We start from the raw sequence: 21,691 nt of genomic DNA, 5'->3' as shown, positions 1-21,691 counted from the left end.
GAATTCATGAATGAGATTGCGTGATACAAATATTTTGGGCGATTTATTTTGTGAAAAATTATTTGTTAGAAACGAAACCTTATAGAAATTTGTTGAAAATTATTATAAAATCCTAGCCTACTGAGTTTCTCGCCGAAACTTCTCAGTGGGTCGCGATTCCGAACCTGTGGTAGATTCTGCGAATCACTGCTCTTACTAGGGGAAGTGTTTTTTTTTATGGCTTTTTTTTCTTAGATGGGTGGACGAGCTCACAGCCCACCTAAAGTTAAGTGGTTACTGGAGCCCATAGACATCTACAACGTAAATGCGCCACCCACCTTGAGATATAAGTTCTAAAGTATAGTTACAACGGCTGCCCCATCCTTCAAACCGAAACGCATTACTGCTTCACGGCAGAAAATAAGCAGGGTGGTGGTACCCACCCGTGCGGACGACAAGAGGTCCTACTACCAGTAAGAATCACTGCTCTTACTAGGGGAAGTGTTCGCAAATTCTTATGGGACGATGCAGAGGGTTACCCTAACCGAGAAAAAAGGTCCGTAACGTAAGATTTTTTAGTAATGCACACAGTGTACGACTTCATCATCATCATTTCAGCCTATCGCCGTCCACTGCTGAACATAGGCCTCTCCAATAGATTTCCAGTGCGACCGGTCCAATGCCACCTGCATCCAACGAGTGTACGACTTAACTTTGTAATAAAGTACAAAAAATAACATTTTTTTATTATTGATTGACCACAATCTCAGAGCTTTCGTTTGCGCAATAGACTAACTCTTATGCAAACAACCGTGAATGAAGTGTACCACAATATGTTCGCACGTTACCGAATGACTGTGGGTTGTTGCGAAACCTCCAGTTTTATTTTCTTTATACCTCAAATAGAACTTAAAATTCATATTTTTATAATAAGGACATATATTATATATATTTTTTTAAATAAACAACCCCGTGTAGAAGAAGAAAGAATAGCTAAAGCGATTTTCATTAAACAACCTTGTGCTTTTATTTTACGAACTATTATTGTATTGTATCCACACCACAAGATTGCAAATAGCAAAACAATAACAACAACACGAAGACAAATCTTCAAAAATCATAACAAAAAAATATTATGTCTAATTAGTAATATGTAATAAAAATTCGGACATAAACCACATAGTAGGCAAGAGTTAATATAATTAAGATAAATTATTGTGATGAATCACTTCCCTCCTTAACAAGGTAACCACTAATTATGACTTCATTATTAATTAAGAGAGGTTTTAAAGGAAATTAATAGTTATGCGGTCGAGCGGAGACGCGTGAAAAGCATACATTGTAATATTTTTGTTGTCGTAATAATATAAACATTAAATTTTAATTAATTCAGAATTTTTGATGTATTGCGTAAGATAATTATCTTTTTTCATTTTTCAAAACAGGTTGTTTAATTTTAGAAGAGTAATTTTATATATTCATAGATTTTTTTTTATGTTTGAAATGGGTATCTGGTCTAGGAATAACTGCTTTATTTTTAAAACAAAATATATTGTGGATACGTTAACCAATGTCACAAGAGAACGATAAACGTCGCATCGTACTGTGGGTCTGTAGAACCTTTTTTTTATTTATTGCTTAGATGGGTGGACGAGCTCACAGCCCACCTGGTGTTAATTGGTTACTGGAGCCCATAGACATCCACAACGTAAATGCGCCACCCACCTTGAGATATAAGTTCTAAGGTCTCAAGTATAGTTACAACGGCTGCCCCACCCTTCTAACCGAAACGCATTACTGCTCCACGGCAGAAATAGGCAGGGTGGTGGTACCTACCTGCGCGGACTCACAAGAGGTCCTACCACCAGAACCTCTAGCCTCTGACTACCTCTGCAGGCTATCTATTCACTGAAGTCATTTTTGGGTAGCAATACCCACTCCCCTCTAGTGTATTTGGCAGTAGATGAGGGGACCGCCTCCGAGCACCTCGTGAAACGCAATAAATCTCCTCCCCCGACAAACGTCAAATAATGAGATCACGAAATTATCCATTCGACTTTAATACGCTCCTTTGAAAATCTCTGTTCGCAACGTGTTCTTATACTTTTAATTTATTTAATGATTCAAGGAAATAGAACAACGACTGTGTGCAAGTTTAAAAAGAAATTATAATTTTCGTTTCATTCCAAACGACCAGCCAGCTCTTTCTCCGAAAAGCGTTTTACTACTACTACTTTTCATAAATGTGTCAGCCGTTACGCTTTCGTTGGAGTGGTTTTTTTTTGGAAGTCGTAGGCGATTTTCGTTCAAACACCGTAGAGGGATAGTAAAGATACCTGGTGTTTTTATTTTTATTTTTATTGCTTAGATGCGTTGACGAGCTGATAGCCCACCTGGTTATAAGTGGTTACTGGAGCCCATAGACATCTACAACGTAAATGCGCCACCCGCCTTGAGATATAAGGTCTTCATCTATACGAAGAAGAATCCCGCGGGCGGGTACCAATTTTTCTAATGAAATACGTACTCAACAAATGTTCACGATTGACTTCCACGGTGAAGGACTAACATCGTGTAATAAAAATCAAACTCGCAAAATTATAATTTGCGTAATTACTGGTGGTAGGACCTCTTGTGAGTCCGCACGGGTAGGTACCACAACCCTGCCTATTTCTGCCGTGAAGCAGTCATGCGTTTCGGTTTGAAGGGTGGGGCAGCCGTCGTCGTAACTATACTGAGACCTTAGAACTCATATCTCAAGGTGGGTGGCGCATTTACGTTGTAGATGTCTATGGGCTCCAGTAACCACTTAACACCAGGTGGGCTGTGAGCTCGTCCACCCATATAAGCAATAAAAAAAAATGCTGAGGGTCGTGACCTCTGTGGGATTTCAGATTATTCCGGCGGACTATATCACGCCACGTCGATCTATTTTCGGTGGCGTGGACGGCCTCACACACGGTGGTATTCAGTGTGGATTTGGTCTGACTAGCGCATGGGGGATCTGCCCTTCGGTCTTTGGCCTTCCACCTTCCAGTCAACAACAATGTTTCTATGTTGTTACCACCTTTACGTGCTACCAGATGTGCCCAAACAAGTCGAAGACTCTTCTGAGATATGTTGTGTGAAGTCTTGTGTTAAATTGTAATGCTGTTAGTATTTATATAGTCTATACATACATGTAAGCAATAAAAAAAAACCTACCATTTCTGTATCATAAATCTATGCCACTATCTTGCGTATTTATTGGCAGCCCTGGCTATCGGACAACCGGAATGCGCGTCTATGATCATCCTCTCACTTCTGATATGTCAAAAAATGGCGTAGCATTTTGAATTTCGAAGTGGCCTTCCCGAATCGCATGGTCATAGTGTATGAATTCTTTTTCATTTCAATAAATTCAATGTTTCGTTAGAGGTACTTTATTGAAAAGTATGGGTAAATGACGTGGAAACATCTGTATTAATGTATAATATCATTTTTAATCTAGCTCAATAAATTGTAAGATTAATAGAATGAGACAAATTATTTATAAAAAATATAAAAAAAAGTCAGCACAACTGCAGGCCCCGACGAGATTCGAACTCGTGATCTCCTGTTTACTAGACAGGCGCTTTAACCAACTAAGCCACGGCGCCTCTTAACGACGATGCCGAAATTTCTGATAACTTCTGTATGTTAAACACTAAAATTTTCTGTAGTCATAATTAGGTTTTTTTCATTGCTCTTTAAGAGTAGACTTAGTCAATGCGGCCTGAGGACATCAAAATGGAAATAACGCTACCAACCACGAGACATAAGATTGCAGTTTCAATTTGATTACCGCATGATTTATCGTCTGTTTGCTTTGCGATATAAATAAGTAGAAAGGTATTAAGTGCCCCTGGCAATAACTCTCGTACGTGAATGAAAGTGATCACTGACGATCATCTTATAACCGAATTCAAAAAAGGAGGAGGTTCTCAATTCGACTGTATGTTTTTTATGTTTGTTACCTTATAACTTTTGACTGGGTGAATCGATTTTGATGATTATTTTTTTATTAGAAAGCTGACGCATCCCGTGTGGTCCCATTTCAATTTAGTCCAGTTCTGATAATGGTATCCATGAGAAAACCATATGAATCCTAAATTTGCATTATGTACGTGTGCGACAAATATATGAATAGGTAACTCAATATCACGCCAACCGATTTCGATGAATATTGTTTTTAGTGTATATTAATTTGTATTGGAATATCTTTTTTTTTTCAATTTGAAGTCGGTTTTTGTTAAAGCATGTCTATTTACAATTATTACTACACCAACAAGTCACCATGGCTTAAATGAATAAGGCGCCCGGTGCATTCGTATCGAGCGATGCGACCGTGTCCGTCTTGGAATCCCGGAGGCGGGTACCAATTTTTCTATTGAAATACGTACTTAATAAATATTCACGAATGACTTCCAAGATGTAAGAACAGCATTATGCAATAAAAAATCAAACTTGTAATAATTATAATTTGCGTAATTACTGGTTGGTGGTAGGACGTCTTGTGAGTCCGCACGGGTAGGTACCACCACCCCGTCTATTTCTGCCGTGAAGCGTTTCTGTTTGAAGGGTGGGGCAACCGTTGTATTATAAAACAGAGACCTATTAATTTTGATAGCTAAGATATATGGACGAGATCACAGCCCACCTGGTACGAAGTGGTCACCACAACCCATAGATATCAATAACGTCAATTCCGCCACTCACCTTGAGATATGAGTTCTCACGTTTTTTTTGTCTGTATGCTCTGTAGTTAATAGCTTAAAACCAGGTGAGCTGTGAACTAGTCATCTAAAAAACAAATAAAACTCCCACGTTTGCACGTCTGCGTTCAAAAGTGAACAAGGTCTTCGGATGAAACCTGAGTCAATAATAAATGAGAATATGTAATTATTCTTCACACAAATATCAAAATGCCTTAATAAATTTTTGTGTTTAATAATTATTTTTTATTGCCCTAGTATGCACACGGCCCACCTGATGGTGAGAGGTTACCGTCGCCCATGGACTTCAGCAATGCCAATTACTGAAACTTAATATTAACAAAATCTTAGTTGAAACTGGATAATTGAATGTGCTTTTACCACAGCTACCATTAATACTAGAAACAAAAGTGATACTAAGTTTTTATTTTCATACATAGTAAATTAGGCTTTCGCTGAGTTTGAATTGAGCCTATTCTCGTTTGAATATCTCCGAGAAAGCGTACTCGATCTTAAGTAGCCGATAATATTATACCAACGTCATTGACTAGGTTCGTTGTCCAGTGACAGAGCTACAAAAAGTACGTGAGTTAATGAAAAAGTCACAAAACATAGAAATTTCCGATAATTTTCCGGTAATTTCACCCGCCCGGTGGATTTTATGATAGCTAACGCCTCATTATGTAACCGGGAAAATGTAAGAGACGGTTCGTTTATAATGAATCTAATCAGATCGTTAATGATTAATGAAAAGACTTCATCATCATTCTCGTGTATCATGACGAAATCCTCACTATATCGGCTCCTATAACATTTGGATCTATTGGCGTACTCATGTCAGCAATTAACGAATCAAACGAAATAAATCCGAAGCGAGTAACTAATTGCTGATGTACTGTATTTAAATTATATTATTATATTATTATTCGATGAGTTCTTATGATGATATTCACATTTCACGTGTTTCGAAGATTTCAGTGCTGCATGTAATGTAGATAGCAAAAGTTTAAAACCATATCCAGGGGTGAACAACGGCTATTTGTTTCAAATTACATTTTTGAAACTTTACAAGAAAGCCAAAAGTTTAAAATTTAGAAAAAATGCAATACAGTCAAATCCAATTGTTCTTACTTTGTTAATTTTTGGTATTATCATAGCCGTCCACGTGTTGCTTACAAACAAAAACCTTAGCCACAGCAACGTGTGGCCGGGTTTGCTAGTTAAAGTATAAATTTCAATGTACGCAGTGTGCATCGAGCTGTGTTTCTTTTTAAATAAGCACACTTAGTGCCAAAACGGCACGTTAGTAATCTGTCGACCGCTAACGGAACATCGTTAATCAATCAACGATCAAATCCTGTACAAATATATATATATATATATATAAATATTACATGAACACACGAACAGAGAAATATGCACTCTAATTCAACGACACATAGATCTTTAAATGGTTCGTTCGAGTTTGACCCCTTGTTAAAAGTTTTTTCGCGAACTCAATCGCAGAGGCGTACTCGAATAAAAAGCGAGGCATTTAAACCATTAGAACGTGTTTAATGCCTGTCCCGATCAATCAACAAATAACTTGTACCGTAATAATGTGTTTATTATATCAAACGTAGCATGCCCGTAATGATTGGTCAGGGATTTTGGCTATAACATTATTTTTAATAGCTTTTATTCCTATTAACATGGACGTACTTAAGGCAGTTTCTAACAAAATAATTTGACGCAGATATTAAGTGTATTAATTTAAGAGAGAAAAAAAATTTTTTTCTTAGGATTCAGGTGAGTGAACGGCCCATCTGGTGGTAAGTTGGCGTCGCTCATGGACGTCAACAATGCCAGGGATGTAAGTCACTGCCTATCGCAATTTAGTAGTGGGCCAAAACCTGCTTGAATTGAAGAGGGAGGACTCGAGAACTATGGAGGGAAGTTCATTCCAAAGCCTAATGATACGTAGCAATAAAAAAAGATGTGTGGTGTGTGGGGGACACCGGATAGGAACGAAGTTCCTTATTATAAAAATATTAATTTTATGTTCTATTCGAGGTATAAAGAAAATTCGGGTAAACATTTTTTTATGATTTTTTTGTTGATAAAAAAAAACTACTTTACAAAGTTATCAACTTTATTTTATTTACAATGATTTACAAAAAAATATAATAATAATATACAAAGAAACAGCTATTTATATGAATAATAATAATAACCGTCATCACGTAGACTATAGCTTAGACACTGTATATCCATCATACTAAGACTATACATAAATAATAAAAATCTTACGTTACGGACGTTTTTTCTTGGTTAGGGTACCCCTCCGCATCGTCCCATAAGGAACTTCGTTCCAAAAATATATCCAGAGACGCATTGGCTCTAGATAGTATGGATTAACTCTACTCCGGTAGCTGGCGTTGCAAATCATCTCAAACAATTTCTGAGAGCGATCCGTATGCACACAGTGCTGATATTTAGTGTTTATTATTCACGGAGATGTATAATAGAGCGCTACGAACACAGCCAAGCCATAACCATTGCATGTATTCCTGCTCCACAGCAGAAATAAGTAGGGTGGTGGTACCTACCCACACGATCTCAGATGACGTCGTATCTCCAGTAATTACGCAGATTATAATTTTTGCGGGTTTGATATTTAGTACACGATATTATTCCTCCCACAGTGGAGGTCAATCGTGACATTTGTTAAGTACGTATTTCATTAGAAAAATTGGTACCCGCCTGCGGGATTCCAATACCGGCACAGTCTCATCGCTCAGTTCGAATGTACCGCCTTATCTTTTAGGCCACAACGACTTCAAAATTCTAATGACCACTCAAAAAAAATTCGCTCAATAATAGCCTATTTCTGGGTCCGCCTTTGTACTGTTAATAAAAACTGAGACCTTACAACGCGTGTCTCGAGGTGGATGGCGGCATTTACGTTGTAGATGTCTATGGGCTCCGGGTAACCACTTAACACCAGGTATTGAAATTCAATCAAAATCACTGACACTTCAAAACTTAAATTCATTTTATATATTGTGTTTTCTGTTTTTTTATAATTGATTTTGTTTTTTATTTTGATAAATACTGAATATTTTAGAATATTTTTCATGATAACACAAACGCTCGTGGATTGATTGACAAACAGAGGAAGAAATGGTACTCAACTGTTTTGCATTTGTCTATTTACATGTAGATATTATTTATGAGCCGAACGTGCATACACCATCGTCCAAGAGAGCGCCCTGTGACCTGTAATTCCCCCGGGGGAACACAATAAAAAACCGCAGACCTACTGATATAATTTAACAAAAAAACAAACCAGACATACGTTTTTCAAACGAATGTAACAAACAATGTTTATCTTGACCCAATAACGTTACCCAAAAACACTATCGGTTCGTATTTTTGTATTTATTCCTGTACGTTTTTTTATAACAAACAGTGATTTTAGTTCACGGTCGTAATTGAAAACATAGACGCGTACGAGTCACTTAAGTTTTAATTGTAAAGTGGAAACAACTTAATAAGTATGTTTTCTTTTATTCCTCTCGAGTTCTGTCTGATCGTGATATTATTATTAACCGTTTTATTACCTCGCATCGTACAAAATTCGTGGGAAACCATCACGGTTATGTCGGGCGCATATTGAATGTTCTAGCCGGTTCGATGAGATCCTTGATCTCTCTGTCCCAACGTTAAAGTTAGTTGAGAGCGAACTGTCGAGTCTCCGACAGGGCCTAGTACAACATGTAGGTACACGAACAGACGTACAATATGCGTCCGGTATTAATAGTTTTCCTACAACTCCGACGACACCAAATAAAGGGCGATTAACATGTGTTGAACATAACTAGTTAAGGATGTGCGACAGTTGGGCGCGGTGTGAATATTCAGTGGCTTTTAGAGACATTGTTTGATTTGGTTTAAACTCATTTAGGCCCTAGAGACGACTTCAGCGTTCACTACGGACATTCTAAATCAGTCAATTGCGAGTTTGACATGTTTTCTTAAGGCAACCCACTTATGACGTCGACGTTTTCTCTATATTGGGTTAATGCTACTTTTCTTTAGCGCCGTATCAGGCAGGATGCTATTTCCTAACAGTTGCAAGTTTCGAGTAAGCAATAAGCGAATGCTTCCATTAAAGCTCATAGCAACAGCGGGTAGCAACATGAAGTACATCAGGTTAAAACAGTGACTCACTTAAGTTCCGTACGAACGCGATACCGGAATATTTTATAGGAATTAACAAACACACGACCTTGTGTTCGTCCAATCCATTTTACATATTAATTTATGAAAATTATACGAAATTTTTATGTTTTTAATGGTTTTCGACGCTAATGCTAAAACTGTGAATTTATTACTGAAAACGTTTCTGGGTTGAGGTTACGAAAATTTTCCTATGACTGACATTTTGTGTGTGATCGGTTGAGCAATTACTGAACAAGAATCAGTTGGGTTGACACTTTGGAAACAACAGTATACGGGAGTAAGTAATTTATGTCGGCTTTAATAAATGCTGATTGTTGTACCTTTAATGACCTCGAATTCTTCAAAGAACTCATACTTGATGTTAAGAATTCGACTGTGCCAATAATATTAATAATTATGTAACCGAGCCAAAAATACTATGTACCATGATGAAATAATGATAGCCTGTATATGGAATAACGCCTATCCTGCTATTGCGTTAATAATATTGCGTTAATAAGCAGGGTCCCTGGTTTAATTTCGTATCTAGAACCACCAAGGTCCAACTGATTTTAAATATTTACCTAAACCCACATTGAAACACTGGGATACTGGTGATAAAGCGCCTCGTAAGCTCCCACAGGTCGGTACCACCATCCTATTCATTCCAGTTGCGAAGTAAACTTGCATTCCGGATCGAAGAGTGGGATTCCCGTTCAACAATGTAATTGAGATTTGGGTCATGTCTGAAGAACTAAGGCAATGTGAGATTAAATCGAATGAATTTTGGTGAAAAGGCATGTTCGAATCTTGCAAAATACCTTTACATTAAATTCTACACAATGAATCACATTAGGTCAAGGCTTGACTAGCAGTAACACAGGTCTGCAACGGTCGAGGGCCATAAGAATGTGGCACAATCAAACAAGTCTTTGGATTAAAACGTTTCTATGCGTATTCCTTTGTGCCAAGCTACCAATGCGAACAATTAGCCGACAACAATTAGCCCACATGGCCAATATCAAATAAATAATTGTAATTTTGTTATTTGTTACTCGGTACATTTGTTGTGCTACAAAGTTGTGATGTTATGAAAAAATATTACGTCATCACTGGTCTTGTGAGCCTGCACGGGTAGGTACCAAAACCCTGCCCATTTATGTCACATGAAGGGTAGGGCAGGTGTTGTACTTTAAAACTGAGACTAAGAACAAATGCCTTAACATGGATGCTGGCATTTACTTTGTCGATGTATTTTGGCTTTTGTAAGATAATTGCAGACACAGTAGAGCTCCAGATGACGGAACCAGAAGAGGCGAACGATTGTCTAAATAGTTTGAGACGACGTTCAATGGCGCAATAGTCTAGGAAAGCAATATATATATAATATTAATTAACACGTAGCTATTGGCTGTCATTTCGATGGTCCCACGTGAATCCAGAAATCCAAAGAATACTTAGACCCACTAAGTATACGCGGGCGGTGAAGTCCATACATAAACTTTATATTATTTGCTTCGCCAGTCTATCACGGCTATAAAACAATTTTAGTGTTTAATATCACCCTTAACTTATTCGTTTCGTCCTAAATATTGACCTGTCGGAAAACGTAAAGCCCATTAAAATTCTAAATTAAACTGCGAAACTGTTAATAATTATGACCACTACATTATGTCATTCCTCATATGAATTACGCTTAGGTTTGAAAATAGTCCTCTGCGGTTTTATAGGCTATACATATAAAATAGTATAGGCATATGCTTGTCTGCCTTCTAAAGCAATGAAAGAGGATGATAGGTGCTAAGCACTTGCTTTCCAAGGCTTCTAGGCTGGGCGATTTTAACCTGCCCAGTTTGTTGCGAAGGCATTAAACAATCTATCTACCTTGTCGGGCCTTGCGATTTGCGGAAGTAGGAGTGTTGTGGTGACATCTGTCGATGCGTTAGCAATATCATTTCTTCTTCTTCTTCTTCCTAGCGTTTTCTTAATCTAGTGCCAAGGTCCACTTACCTACTTAAACTCCTCGACTTTGCCCGGTGAGGTTATTCTCTTATATACCCAACCGCCTTTACCACATCCAACCAGCGTTTCTTGGGCCTACCGCGGGATGTCGGCAATATCATTTATTGGCTAGAAAACCCTACTTGTCAGCAGTTCATTAACAGAAAATTAAAGGTTTTTTATAGCCCTGTTTAGTCATTCATAAAACATAAAAACCAGTATTATTTGCCTATCGGACTGAGTACGCGATACGCGGCGGAAACATAAAATAAATTATATATATAAAAAAAAACATTTAATCACACTATACCATTGTCCAAAAGTAACGCCAAGGGCAATGGTATCTAGTGCAGGACACAACAGTAACTTAAGTTGTATGTCTATTAAAACATAACGTGGCCTTCAGTATCGGTTTTGCCGTAATTACTGCGCCATTTTGATAAAGCGGCACGACACGAGAACCCTCCCATCGTGGCGTGGTAACTATATTCCCAATGCTGCGGACCGAATGGTAAACAGTCGACGTCGTCCAAAACACGTCATTTCGGATCCACTAACGCTGCTTTTAGGTACCCCAAGCACCGGTCATCGTTCTCGTCGAACCCGTCGCTTGCAGCGAAGGGCTCGGCGAGTAAATTAACCCACAGACACAGCCTACTGGTTTTCTCGCCGGATCTTCTCAGTGAGTCGCGTTTCCGATACTATAGAATTCGTGTTAACAACAACGTCAGGTTTGAGTCCCATAAGCTCACCTACTCGCCCGTTGACGCTGATATGTTCTCTCAAGACCATCAGCTTAGGTAGGAAAAAAAAACGTAATTACATCTACGCCATAGTAGAATTGCTTTATACCAGTACTTCTGCCGCGAACAAGTCATGGGTTCCGATTTAGAGAGCGGGTCAGTGGTTGTAAGTATATAATAATTGACATTTTAGCTTCACGTCCCAGGGTGGGCGGTGGCGTTAACAATCTGATACCCGCGGGCTTAGGCAACTACACGACACCCGGGCCGTGACTTCATTCAACCGTGTAAACAAATAATAAAAAAAACATAAAATGAGAGTTACCTATAACATTTTAAATTAGTATACTCTTAAAGTTACATAGCAAACAATATTATTGATAAGAAAGTCTATTTGTCGGTCTGTTACCTTTGCAGGACAAAAAACCGCTAAACCGATTTTGACGAATTCGGGTCGATAATAATTTCAACCTTCGGAAATAACATAAACTATGCTATCTATATAAAATACAAACGGGCGAAATCTCTGTTCAGTTCCTAAAGTAAAAAAAATCATTGTTGGAAGAAAGAAAAAATACCAGACCAGAAAATCATGTACTGCAAACTTGACTAACTGTTAATAAATATACTATGTGCTTACTAAACGAAACGTCAAGGGCAAGACAAGGCTATTGACTGGAAGGGCGCCACACCAACGCGGTCCCGTGAATGACGATTTGCCCGGTTTGGCGCGAATTAAAGCAACATGGCGTCAAGGCCGACTACGGCAACACATTTTAAGTTAATAAATATGTATATATAAAAACCGAGTTGAGAGAAATAAAGAAACTTAACAGTTCAATACCTTGTCGGATAGTAAAACAAATGTTTTAATCGATTACTCAGACTAAAATTAATATGTACTTTTTCTTCTTTTTCTTTATTTTTTGGCTCCGGCACGGTTTGTGCATTAGCCAGCGTCAAGTAATAAGATTTTTATAATTCGCCGTTTTAATTATTTACAATTTATGAATAATAAAAAACGAAGGAAAATAATCGCAACATAACATAAATGATTAAAAATTAATTAAATTTACAAATGAGATGTGATATGTGATGAAATATAATCTCAGTATAATGGTGGGCAAATGCCTCCCAAAAAGTCCACTGTCACTTTTCTTCTTCTCCACTGGACTTTTTGGAGGATCCCGAGAAGCTTATTTCATTTTCAAACAATTATAAACAATAAACCATCGTTATTACGCATTTAAACCTGAAGAAACACTAAATAGACACAACTTCACTTTTCGCGTTCCCGCCCAAAAGTTCAAAATTAAAACTTGTCAATGTCAAAAGAAAAAAAAAATTGAGACTCCATAACAGAAAAGACATTCCCGGAAGAGATGACGTTCTTTTTTTAAATTTAAAAACAAAGCAAAGCAAAGGCTTAGCTACCTATACATTTACTTAAATTAAGTCAATTATTATGTCGTTACCGTAGCGCGTAGATATCTTAATATGAAAGATGCCACTGGCCTTGAGATATGAGATTGAACTAGAATGAACTAGAATAGCAATAAGTCGTTTCTTCCTGAGCTTAACTGGTGATAAGACGTGCTTTATAAGTACATACGACATTTATCTTTGTAATTAAAGGTGCGTTTTATTTGGTATTTTTTTTTTTTTTTTTTTTTTTTTTATTGCTTAGATGGGTGGACGAGCTCACAGCCCACCTGATGTTAAGTAACATCAATAGTTCGATGTCTTTAACTGAACTTCAATTATGTTTACCACATTCAAATGGCTGAAGAAGTTTTTTTTGTTATGATATATTTTCAAAATTTTAAGCTTTAAATGGCTCTAATGTAAAGTCGCAAAAACGTCGCTTCAATCAAAAGCTTTTCACTTCTCGATACGAATATCATTTCTATTTCTGCCGCAATAGAGGAAAAAGCATTCCGTTTCTAAAGATGGTATTTGTGATCTACCTACTCATTTCAATGCAATGGCATGGGTAATATATCGATGCACCAATCAATCAAGTATCTATATATTAATACGTGAAGCAAAAACTTTGTATCCCTTTTTACGAAAATTGCGCGGACGGAGGAGTATGAAATTTTCCACACTTATAGAGAATATAGAGAAGAAGTGCACAACGCTAATTTTTTTTTTAAATAATGCATAAAAGATACATTAAATCGATAAAGAAAACATTACACACACTTCGTACCATGTATTTGACGCACACACGCAGGCATACTATTTATTGTCAAGCTTTTGTTCTTGACGTCTGTTGTCAAATTGAGAATAGTTTAAATATTATTTGTCTTTGTTAATATTTTTTATAGTGTAGTCTTGGCAAAATTTGTGATTATAGAAGTATAAAATACAATTATAACAGTGTACAAACTTACAATTCCAATTAATTATAGTCGAATTTCGACTACTACGGGACCTCTAGTTGCATATTATTATGTAAGTGTCTCAAAAACCGAACCCCACTAGTTATTCGCGGGGAAATAAACAGTATTTAAAGACATCCTAATTTTATAATCCTAACGCATATGAAGACGTGAGTGGATGAAGGGGATATGTTACAATTTGGAGAAAACGGGCAACAAACTTTTTTTATTTGTACTTTTTATTCATACATAACTCCTATATCACATGCAATTTCTAAAAATAGCCTTTAAACCCAGAGTTTTAAGGTCTGATACGGTTTATAGGCACATTTATAGCACCTTCATTCAATGTAAAAAAACTTAAAAATCTTAAAAATGGTACTTAACCCCTTCATCCACTCACGTCTTCATAATATATTTTTATGTTATTCGTATTTATAAATGAAACTAGTATGTCTAGATATAAAAGCGACAATAAAATAAGTTATAAATTTTAATAAAACTGTACTGTGCTGTCTTGGAACATCACATTATAAATAATAAAATATTCAAAAATATCGAATGTCATTAATTCATCTCTAATATACCTACATATTATTAAACGAGTATTTTGCAGAGTAAATACACAATTTCAAATTTCGAAAAGGCAATTAGGTAGTTTATAAACTTAGAAAATATTCGAACGTAATTTTAATGTATGTTTAGAAAAAAAAAACGTTCTCATATAGAACAATAATTTTCGGCTATCGATACATGTAGCATAGTTCACAATAAATCATTATTTCATATCGACCTAATCTGCGACATTCCGGGGCCTGTCGAGTCTTATCAGTTGTAATTCTGCGAATATTACAAAAAAAAAAACACAAAAACACAAAAAAACTGCAAATAAATTTAAACTTTTACGTGTACATATAAGGCGTTGTTTCGATAATGCGGTGCTGCCGTTCGATTTATGAATGAGCGTCGTGGCTTGAATGGCGGCGGATGTGACGTCAGCGCACGTTGGCGCCGCCGAGCGCGTACGCACCCCACGCCTCTCTATTGTCAATACTTTACCCACCTACCTACTCATTTAAATTCACATTGTTTCCTTACAAACATATTTTTTTTATTATTGCATTTATCACTTGCTGTGCGAAATCTTGAATGGGATTTATTGTTTTACGATATCGTGTTTGCATTTAATTTTTCATTCATTTATGTTTTATCAGATTATTTTCGGATTGTTTAAATATGGCGATGTTATTAATGTTCATTTTTAGATTTATTCAATCAACTATGCGTTAAGACAAACTTCAACAGTAAATCGTTTTGGTAATGGCTGGTAATGATTTTCTAAGTCTATTGTTTTATTAAATATACAATACGTGTCTTTTTTTGTGATTTTTTTCAATAAAAACTAAAAGTATATTTGTTGACCTCCCTTGATACATAAAATCTCGAAGTAACAAATACAATGTTGTTCTTTTCAAAGCTAATATATTTGGTGTTGGGTCAGTTACGTTATTTATCAAGAGGAAAAATACCAAATTTCTTAATTTAGGTTACTTAGCTATATTTGCGCGAATCCTCATTCAAATCAGTTCAATCTATTCTGCGTGATTCATTAATATAGTAATAAAATAGTACATAAAAAATAGAGTCAGATATTAATGTGTAATGTTTTTATGTGACTAATACAGATTATAAATAATACTAACAAAATGTAGGTACGGTTTTTACTGATATAAATATTTTTAAAAAATTACCATCTTCCTTCATCAGAACTATAATAATTTAGAATCATATCAATTCTGATGTTTCCGTTGCAGTTTTTGTGGTCACGAAATTCGTCAACATTTGAGTATGTATTTTGCTAACAATCGACGATTTTTCCAAAAAAATATTTTCCTTGATATTCACGTTTCTTTCTACACAGAATGTTCTATACACTAATAATACATGTTGAGTTCTGGCAGTTTGCTTGACTTTGATTTTCGACTTTACCATATGAGTATCTCAGATAAGCGCCACCATCTTCCGTATTCGACAAACATCCAAACACACACTTTCATATTTGTAATATTAGTATAGATTATGAAGTACATTTTATGAGCTTACAGCAGCGTACAACCTTCCTATGTTGCTTCAGAGATGTGGAACAATGACAAATAAACTATTTCAATGTATTACGTAAAAGGTCACGCGCATAATTTACGTAACAATTTCGGTGCATATGTACTTAGGCCGGGGTTACAGCGGGCACACAATATCTAATTCAGATTATGAGGTTCTCTTCCCTTCCGCGCTTAGAGAAATTCATATCAAGGGGCGAAAGGAATTGTGGCAAACTTACACTGTGGCAAATTTATAGGAGAGCCATTTAAATTTGAAAAAAAAAATCATAATAAAAAAACTTAATTGAAGATTAATTAATAGACGTCGAACTGTTGATGCTAATACCAAATAAAACGTATATTTAATTACAAAGATAAATCGTGTATTAAGCGAAATGTCGCTTTAGCCTTTCACCCTTCGACATAATATCAGCTATTTGCCCGCAGGTTCGTCAGCATGGCCTACAGCTTATAACGCATGAGCGTGTAGTGAAAGATTAAATGTGGTCTATAGTCTTTCCTTGGGCTCAAAATAATTCTAATTTCATAGTCGTCGTGGTCTAAGGGATAAGACGTCCGGTGCATTCGTGTTGAGCGATGCACCGGTGTTCGAATCGCAGGCAGGTACCAATTTTTCTAATGAATTACGTACTCAACAAATGTTCACGATTGACTTCCACGATGAAGGAATAACATCGTGTAATAAAAATGAAACCCGCAAAATTATAATTTGCGTAATTACTGGTGGTAGGACCTCTTGTGAGTCCGCACGGGTAGATATCACCATCCTGCCTATTTCTGCTGTGAAGCAGTAATGCGTTTCGGTTTGAAGGGCGGAGCAGCCGTTACACCAGTGAAAATTTAATGATAATTAATTACTTTCTATTTTATTTTTTCCTTCTTCGTACAAATACAACGGATTCTATAGTTTTATTATGCATATTATGTATATGTCGAAGAAGCCACAATTATTAACACCATCGTAGGGGCGAATAGGGTGACCGAGATAAGAGAAATATTGAGTACACCAATCACGTATGTTGTCTTAGAACAATTTAAAAATCTTCTCTTGAAGTTAGCAAACGAAAACGAATGACAGTTCTTAGGACGGAGGCACCGCTCTTCAAGAAGGCTCCATCGGCTAGACTCTGTCGTAGCACGAAGTTAGCCGAGTTCCGACGATACCGCAATCGTGCTGCCATCTCTCGGGAATCGTGCTGCGTTTCGTTTAGCTACCAAACTAATGACCGTCTCCGACATATAAATTATGATTTGTTGTTAAAGAATGAAAACATATTATAGATTGAATACATATTTTTACTCATCGTTTTTAAATCTTGTTTTTATTCGCTCTCACTATATACCGGTCACCGCCCGATGTAGCCACGGCCTCTACGCGGCACACTCCTGACAATAAATCAGTCAATATAAGTTACATTCCACTGTACGCACGGGTTATTCTTAAATGATAAAAAATTTCAAAAACATGTGACTTGATTAAGATTTTTAGTTTAAGTTTGGAATTTTAAAATGTGCTCCTGAAACAGACAGAAACGTTTGTCTTCTTCTGCTTTTAATATATTCACCATCGTAAAAATTGTTAGGCTGTTAGCCACGAGCACTTTTAAGCTGTAGACAGTAGCTTGACTGTCGATTGGCACCATTCATCATCGGGCCGTATCCATCTACATAATTTTTCTACCCTTCTTCCAGTAGCCTGGTATCGGCACAACATGTTTTCTCCTTCCATACTCCTCTATCATATACCATTTCTTCGCTCACTCCCCTCTTACACATATCATCTTTCACGCAATCCATCCATTTCTTCTTAGGTCTACCTCTCCTCTAAAACCTTCCACATTCATAGTTAAAACTCTCTTATCAACTTCATTCCACATCCTCGTCCACCTACGAAGACAATAAAAATAATACTTCTCGCTACGCATCAGAATACTCTTATTTTATTACAGCGGCAGATTTGGATTCTCTTAGCTATGGCTTCTGACGCACTGAGGCAATGGACCGCCAGCGAGGCTTACATCAAATAACGAAGAACTGTCGACAACTGACAACATCACCCTCATACAATTAGTGTTGTAAATTGGTATACCGAAAAAATCTGTATTGTGTTTCAATATCGGTATCGGTATTTTGGTATCGAATGTATAACTTGTATTATACATTTTGTGATGAAGGTAAAATACGTAATTAATCATTTTTTCACTCATGTTCGTGACATCTGTAAGAATTATCACCGTACTATTTCTTATGTTGCAATACTACAATATTAATATCACTAAAGATGCAGGATCTTATGATGGACGCCTAAAGATCTCTTGGCGGTACAGTGGTGGTGAGTACTCAACGCCTGATGCAAAAGATCCTTCGATCCTCTTCATCAAAGCCACGAGTCACTTTCCCGGGAAGGCGCTATGAAGGAAAAATCTCCACATCCTGTATAACCAAATACTACCAAACCGAAACAATATCGCAAAACTACTCAAAATTAATCATAAACATCGGACAGTCAAATTTTAAGAATCGCCCTAATTCAACATAATTGAGCCGACTTCCTTGTTGCCGGCTCGCGTCATCTCAGCTTCTGCGCCTAGTCATACTCCTCGAGTGTATTAATGCTCATTTCACTTCATACGTGGCGTTAAGTACTTCACGAACAAGGACCGGTAGGCTGGTAAAATTGAAATTTATATTCGTTGTTTTATTTATTTATTGCTTAGATGGTGGACGAGCTCACAGCCCACCCGGTGTTGTGGTTATTGGAGCCCATAGACATCTACAACGTAAATGCGCCACCCACCTTGAGATATAAGTTCTAAAGTCTCAGTATAGTTATAACGGCTGCCCCGTCCTTCAAGCCGGAACGCATTACTGCTTCACGGCAGAAATAGGCGAGGTGATGGTACCTACCCGTGCGGACTCATAAGAGGTCCTACCGCCAGTGATAAATATGATAACATGTAGCTAATAGTTCTTAGCTGGACTGCCCCCGATATAATAATATTTCGGCCTAATCTCAGCAGATACGGCCATAGCTCTCGGCCCGCTCTGCTGCAACTGCTACTTCTTTTATCGCTTTCAGAAATAGAAGAGAGTGTGATCCAATTATAGCAATAGGTACCCGTCATTTATTCGCACACTAGGAACTCTGATAGCACAGTCAAGCCACTGCCTAGCGCACTACTTAAAATTTGTTAGAAGGGCGTGCGCTTAGGAAACGTCTAAGTCGTCGTGGCCTAAAGGATAAGACGTCCGGTGTATTCGTGTTGAGCGATGCACCGGTGTTCGAATCCCGCAGGCGGGTACCAATTTTTCTAATGAAATACGTACTCAACAAATGTTCACGATTGGCTTCCACGGTGAAGGCATAACATCGTGCAGTAAAAATCAAACCCGCAAAACTATAATTTGCGTAATTACTGGTGGTAGGACCTCTTGTGAGTCCGCACGGGTAGGTACCACCGCCCCGCCTATTTCTGCCGTGAAGCAGTAATGCGTTTCGGTTTGAAGGGTGGGGCAGCCGTTGTTACTATACTGAGACCTTAGAACTATATCTCAAGGTGTGTGGCGCATTTACGTTGTAGATGTCTATGGGCTCCAGTAGCCACTTAACACCAGGTGGGCTGTGAGCTCGTCCACACATCTAAGCAATAAAATAAAAAAAAAAGAACTCTAAATGATTAAATAATTACTCAGAGAATTCCCCATGAACCACTTTGCCAACGTTCGTATGCTCATATTATATCCCTTTATCTTTACAGTCGTCGTGGCTTAAAAGATGAGACGTCGGTGGTACTTCTTTCGAGCGACATGGTGGTACGCCAGACTTCCAGATTGAAGGAGTGAAGGGATAGCACAAGGCACATAGCAAAGGTCACAGCATGACTACTGATTCGCTTATCTCTGCCACGAAGCAATCGCAATTTTGGGTTAGTTTGGGACTTATTTGGGGAGCGAAATTGGAACTTCGACGTCTCAGGTGAGTAAGGGCAGCTTGTGACGTCACTCCGGTTCTGATAATCACTTAGGTACTACCAAATACGCCGTGGCCCTGTACGACCGTCTAGTGCGATAAAAAAAATTCTACTGATGCTTCTTGAGGATCATTTAGAGTTGTTTATTTGGTTCACATATTCCCAGAAAACTTTAGGCTCCGCTAGCAACCGTATAGGGGAAATCTATATAAATTATGAGTATATCAGGGTTGTCATGAATGTTATAATATTTATTTATTGCTTAGATGTGTGGACTAACTCACAGCCCACCTGGTTTTAAGTGGTTACTTAAGCCCATAGACATCTACGACGTAAATGTAATGTAATGTTATACCTTTAAACGAGCAATTCTTGTATATATATTATCTGAATCTCGGAAACGACTCCAACGATTTTCATAAAATTTTGTATACAGGGGATTTCGGGGGCGATAAATCGATCTAGCTACGATTTATTTTCAGAAAATGTTTTATTCGTGTTTTCAATAATCAACTCTTCCCGACATCTATTGGCGAATAATAGTACTATTTTTCGTAATTGAGGGCAACTAACCGCTTTAAAGACACAACAAAATGGCGTTATAAAAAAAAACTGAGCAAAGCTCGGTCATCATCTAGTAATATTTAAGTGTCACATTTTTTTCTTAAACCACATAGAACCATAAATACCACATATAAATAATACTTAAGTTGTATCCATGCGCAGCGTGACATATGTGGACAAACGCTTAGATGAACTTATATGATAACCTGTCACCAATGCATCTCATTTCCATACGATCGTGGCCGTTCTGCTTATATTGCCACGTCATCTCAATCCTCATATTTAACGATTATCATAGGCTATCAATATCTTTAGGTGAACAATCTATCCTTAATAAGGCAATCGATCAAAAAAAAAAAAGAGGAAAAAAACCTTTACATCTCAACCCTATACGAAACTTAGCTGAATAGGAAAGGATGCCAAGGACGATCGCAATAGTATTATCTAAGCAAATATCCGCACTGGGCGGTTAGCAACTACTTCCAAGAGATTGCCTGCCCTTCAATTATATTAAAACTCTAAGTGGTATTCATAAACGTTGTAATTTTAATGATTTAGCACTATTTTATAGCACCTGCGAAAATATTTTTAGCATTCAAATCAATTTGTTTTAGGTAGAGTGCTTTTGTATTCGCTCTAACAAAAAGTAAGACTTCAAGCGCTTACATTATTTAACAGTTAGCTAAAAACCGGTATGCAGCGGCTTGGCTCTGCCCCTGGCATTGTTGAAGTCCATGGGCGACGGTAACCACTCACCATCATTTGGGCCGTATGCTCGTCTGCCTACAAGGGCAATAAAAAAAACCCAACGCGTTTCGATCAAACAATGTAAAAAATAATATTAAAATGTCAAGTTTACTTGTACGCTTTGTATAATAACCACTTCGATTAATATTATTGATCAAGTTGATCATTGAATAAAACTAGGCGCGTTGAGCGCAAATAAAAAGATCCAAGTACTTATTTCAAAATGGCGTCCTGTGAAGCTAGATA

The 21,691-nt window shown here is 37.3% G+C and overlaps 1 protein-coding gene and 1 non-coding gene across 2 annotated transcripts in view; both read right to left on the bottom strand.

The window, feature by feature from the left end:
* The window catches only part of LOC101746847 (tRNA dimethylallyltransferase), a 280,541-nt gene that overhangs the window by 118,668 nt on the left and 140,182 nt on the right, over window positions 1-21,691 (bottom strand). The window lies entirely within an intron of this gene.
* Window positions 3,544-3,617, bottom strand: TRNAT-AGU (transfer RNA threonine (anticodon AGU)). The gene has a single exon. It is a non-coding gene; the product is annotated as a tRNA-Thr (tRNA).

Source organism: Bombyx mori, chromosome 11, assembly GCF_030269925.1.
Source record: "Bombyx mori chromosome 11, ASM3026992v2".
In the NCBI taxonomy this organism is placed as follows: domain Eukaryota; kingdom Metazoa; phylum Arthropoda; class Insecta; order Lepidoptera; family Bombycidae; genus Bombyx; species Bombyx mori.
Note: the sequence above shows the minus strand (reverse complement) of the source record. Positions and strands in the feature narration are given on the sequence as shown.